The 5424-nt window shown below is 44.1% G+C and overlaps 1 protein-coding gene across 1 annotated transcript in view; it reads right to left on the bottom strand.

Annotated features, from left to right (window-relative positions):
- Positions 1 to 5424, bottom strand: part of ARHGAP23 (Rho GTPase activating protein 23) — a 95154-nt gene that overhangs the window by 75765 nt on the left and 13965 nt on the right. The gene's annotated exons all lie outside the window — the stretch shown is intronic.

Here is a 5424-nt window from a genome sequence, read left to right as displayed (position 1 = left end):
CTCCTTCTCCGGCAGAGCATCTGGTGGATTCGAACCGTGTTCCTCTGGGATTGCAGTGCAGCTTCTTGCCACTAGGCCACCAGAGCTCCCCCACCATTGCCTCTTGATCATATGTTGTTTCTTGAAACTCTTTTGTGTCAGCCAATTCTTTTTGGTACAGAGACTCTGTATACTCCTTCCATCTTCTTTTAAGGATCATTCAATATCCTGCCCACAGTTAAGTATTATAACTCATGGCTTGAATTTGTTCTTTAGCTCCTTCATCTTAAGAAATGCTGAGTGAGTTCGGCCCTTCTGATTTTCAGACTCCAGCTCCTGGCACACTTCACTGAAGGCAAGGATTTTGAAGCTCCATCTCACCTATTTTGGGCATGTTGCCAGAAGGGACTAGTGCTTGGAGAAGGATATCATGCTTGGAAGGGTGGAGGGACAGTGCAGGAGAGGAAGACCCTCGACGAGATGAGTTGACACCGTGAATTGTCAGAGACAGTGAGGATATCTCAGGATAGGACAGAGTTCAGAGCAAGAGGGATTTTCAAAGTCCCTTCTAGTCATGGTCACCCAATGCTTGGAAGCCCCTCTAAGCTGTGCAGGCTCTGGTGCCTCATACCTTCTTCTGTCAAATGCTCTTCAGACTCTGCCTGCTTCAAACACTGCCCCTGACTATCCCAGAGCAGGTGGGCTTTGCCTCTTTAGAGCACACATGTCTGACAGAAGCAGTGATAATTACAGGAGAACCCATCCCAGCCTCAGGACATTCTGTCTTCATCAGTGACCATGGTAGTTAACACCCTGGGCTTTAGGGTGGGAGACCCATTTCTGGATGTGTCCTACATGCCCCTGAACCAATGAGTCAGCCTCAGATCCCTGCTCCTCCTTTCCTTGTACATCCTGGAACTATCAACTGGCCAGCATCTGATGGCCTGGCACTAGGCTAGGCCCTGTGACTGGGTCAGACAGACCGAGATTCCGGTTCCAGCAATGTGACCCTGGACATTCCCTCTCTAAACCTCTGTCTCCTCAACTGTAAATGGGTCCTTGAGAGGACTCACTGTTGTGCGTCCAGTGAGTGGAAGTCGCTCAACAAATTTTAGTTCCTTAAACTACAAAAGGTTTTTTTAATTAATAAATCAGTTTCTGATTTTATAAAGATCAAAGAGTTAGGCAATCAATAAATAAAGAGGTTTTAGACTACATTTTTGTTTAAGTTCCTTAATAAGACTCAGAGGAGCTTGAATTCAAATCCCAACTTTATCCCACTTCCTAGCTGTGCATCCTTGGACTAGTTACTAATCACTCTGAGCCTGTTTTTGTATTTATTAAATGAAGATAATCCTTTCCTTCTGGGGTCACTGCGTGTATGACAGTGTATGTAACTGTAGCACTATTCATAGTAATCGAAAGAAAAAACGGAAACAACTTAAATATCTACTAGCAGGCAAGTGGGTAAACAGAGATGTACATGTTCCAGTCCCTCCACCCTTCCAAGCATGATATCCTTCTACAAGGTGTGGTCCCTCCTGGTAACGTACCCAACATATGTGAGACAGAGCTTCAAAATCATTGCCTTCAGAGAGCAACTTGGTTTTCAAACTCTCTAGGGCAAACTTGTTTTTTCTCTTGGCAGTCCATGGTATGGTCAATTCTCTTCCCCAGCACCATAGCTCAAAGGCATTGATTATTCTTCTGTCATGCTCTCTGATGCATAAACAAGTAATTGTGAAGACCATCACCTGGATCAGGCACACTTTAGTCTCTAAACTGACACCATTGCTCTTCAGCACTCTGGAGATGTCTCGGAAAGATTTTCCTGATGTAGTTTGTCTTTTGATTTCCTGATTGCTGGTGCCAAGAGACTGTGGAGCTGAGTAAGCTGAAATTGTGAACAATCTCAATTTCTTCTCCATCTACTTTGGTGCTTCCAACTGGTGCAGTGTTTTCCTGATGTTGAGCTTCAATCTAAATTGAAGACTATAGTCCTTGACCTTCTGCAATAAACACCTCACATCCTCCTCTGCTTCAGCAAGTAAGGTTGTGTCACCTGCTTAATGCAGGTTGTTGACTCTTCCTCCAATTTTCCTCATAAAGCCTAGCCTCCCGAATGATCTTTTTTACATATAAACTGAAAAAGTATAAAGACAGGGTGCATCTGACACACTCCTTTCTTGATTTTTGAACGATGTAGAGCAATAATGTCACTCTGGAGACTAAGGTGTGCCTGATACAGTCCATGGTCTTTGCAATCACTTGCTAAGTGTACTAGGGAGGATAGAAGGAGAATTGATGCCTGTGAGCTGTGGTGTTGGAGAAGAGGATTGGATATACCATGGACTGCTAAGAAAACGAACAGGTTCATCGTGGAGATGGTTAAACCAGGTGGTTCCTTGGAGGCAAAGATTCTGAAGCTTTGTCCGACTTACTTTGGGCATGTTGCAAGGAGGGACCAGTCCTTGGAGAAGGACATCATGCTTGGGAGGGTGGAGGGACAGCACAGGAGAGGAAGACACTCTATGAGGTGGATTTATTCAGTGACTGGGGTAGTTGGTGTAGGTGTATCAGAGCCAGTGAGATTGGCACAGGTTAGAGCAGGGTTTAGGGCTGTTGTACATAGGGTCACTATGAGTTGCAGGCAACTCGACGGCACATAACAACAGTTTTTACTTGCTCTGTTCTAAGTATTGCTTCCTGGTCCAAGTATAGGTTTTGGATGAGCACAACTAAGTGTTCTGGGATTCCCATTCTTCTCAAAGTTAATTTGTTGTGATCCACATGGTCAAATAACTTTCCATAGTCAATGAAACAGAGATAGACATTCCTCTGGTACTCTCTGCTTTCAGCCAAGATCCATCTGACATTGGCTATGGTGTCTCTAGTGCCATGGCCTCTTCTAAACCCAGCTTGCACTTCTGGGAGTTCTCTGTCCATGTATTGTTCCAGTAATTTTGGATAATCTTCAGCAGGATCTTCCTTGTATATATTAGTGATATTGTTAAATAATTTCCACACTCTGCTGGATCACCTTTTTTTGGAATGGGAATAAATATGTGTCTCTTCCAATCAGTTGGCCAGGTAATTGTCCTCCAGATTTCTTGGCCCAACCTGGTGAGCACATCCAGGGCTTCATCTGCTTGTTGAAATATGTCAATTGTCATGCCACTGATTCCTGGAGCCTTGTTTTTAGCCAAGTCCTTCAGAGCAGCCTGAACTTCCTCCTTGATCACCATTGCCTCATGGTTGGTCATCACCATTGCCTCATTGCTGTTGTAAGTACCATCAAATCAGAATCAACTCTGAGCTGACCCTCCAGCAGGTTTTCAGAGGCAATAAGTTATCCAGGAGGAGAATGTCCATCTTTCTCCAGCAGAGCAGCCGATGAATTCAAACCCCAAGATTTTGGGTAGGTAGTGCCACTCCTCACGACTAAGCCACCAGAGCTCCCTGTGTATCCTGTACTCAGCTATAAAGAGAAACAAAGTCCTGAGATAGACTATAACAAAGAGCCATGAAAATACTGTGCTGAGTGAAATAAAACCAAACTAGTGCCACTGACTCTTAGAGACCTTATAGGACAGAATAGAACTGCCTCGTGGTGTTTCCAAGGCTGTAAATATTTATAGAAGCAGACTGCCAGACCTTTCTTCCATGGAGTAGCCTGAGGCCCAATACTCGATTAACTGTGCCACTAGGGTTCCTTTCAGTGAAATAAATCCATCATAAAAAGGGAAATACTGTCCATTGTATGATCTCACTCATTCACTATCTCACTGTCATTGAGTCAGAACCGACTCACCGCTGACCCTCTGGTGAGTTTCAGAGGCTGTCACTCGAATGGAAAGGAGATTGTCCATCTTGCTCCCTCAGAGTAGCTGGTAGATTTGAACCACCAGAGAGGCCCAGCCTTTGGGTTAGCAGAGAAAATTCCTGTGGACTAGGCCAACAGAGCTTTGTTATGTCACATATATCTAAAATAGGGAAATATATAGAGTCTAAATTACCTGGAGTAGGAAGAAGAGATTAAAAGAAGTATTGCATTGGGAAAGTCTGTTGTCAGAGACCTCTCCAGAGTACTGAAGATGATGTCAGTCTGGAGACTAAGGTGCGCCTGATAAAGGCCATGGTCTTTGTAATTACTTGCTATGCATCAGAGAGGTGGACAATGACTAGGGATGATAGGAGAATTGATGGCTTTGAGCTGTGATTTTGGAGAAGAGTATTGAATATACAATGGACTGTTAAGAGAACGAACAGGTTCATCCTGGAGAGGGTGAAACCAGGCAGCTCCTTGGAGGCAAGGATTCTGAAGCTTCGTCTGACATACTTTGGACATGTTGCAAGGAAGGACCAGTCCTTTGAAAGGACATCATGCTTGGGAGGGACAGCACAAGAGAGGAAGACCCTCGATGAGATGGATTGTTTCAGTGATTGGAGTAATGGGGGTAGGCAGGGCAGAGACAATAAGATTGGCACAGGATAAAGCAGGGTTTAGGGCTATTGTACAAAGGGTTGCTATTATTCACAGGCAACTGCACAGCACATAACAAGAAGAAGAAGAACAGGAAGAAGAGGGAAAAGAAAAGTCACTGTCTAGGAGGACAATGCATTTCTGTTAATGGTGACAGAAAAATTTATAAATAGTGATTGATGTTGGCTGTACATGATAAATGTAATCAAGGTCCCTGAATTGTACATGTTAAAAATGTTAAATTAAAAACTGTCTGTTGGGTGTTTTGTGTTTTTTTTTTAAATTGTGCAGTGAATTATATCATATGGCCCATCAATAACTATAATCAATGGAACTCTGGTGGCTTAGTGGCAAGAAGATGTGTTGCATTCCCGAGGGCGCCTGGTTCGAATTCACCAGTTGCTTCACAGAAGAAGGATGAGCAATCTCCTCTGGTGCGATTTAACTGCCTCTGAAAACACACCAGAGGGCCAGCTATGGGTCAGATCTGACTCGATGCTACATAACAACAGCTGTAATCTTATAACTGCTACAAAATGACTGAGTGCAAGTATGCATACAAGGTGTTTGTGGTCCTGCAAGGGGATTGGGCAGTTTTGCTAATGCAAACAAGGTGTGTAGGATCCAGATAAAAAAAAATGCAAATTCATTACTGTCAAGGCAGAATTGACTCACAGCTGACCTTCCAATCGGGTTTCAGAGGCTGTAAATCGTATAGCAGGTGACTGGCTCATCTTTCTCTCCCAGAGCAGCTGTAGATTCGAACTGTCTGCCTTTAGATTGACAACATAAATCCTTACCCACTAGACCACCAGAGCTCCCAGAAGCCCTATGTTGTTGTTGTTGTTATGTGCCGTCGAGTCGTTATGCGACTCATAGCGACCCTATGTACAACAGCCCTAAACCGTGCTCTATCCTGTGCCAATCTCATTGCCTCTGACACACCCATCCCGAGTACCCCA

The sequence above is a fragment of the Elephantulus edwardii genome, unplaced genomic scaffold (assembly GCF_000299155.1).
Source record: "Elephantulus edwardii isolate Elephantulus edwardi_28Jun2011 unplaced genomic scaffold, EleEdw1.0 scaffold00077, whole genome shotgun sequence".
NCBI classification, from domain to species: Eukaryota; Metazoa; Chordata; class Mammalia; order Macroscelidea; family Macroscelididae; genus Elephantulus; species Elephantulus edwardii.
This window is presented reverse-complemented; position numbering and strand designations above follow the sequence as displayed.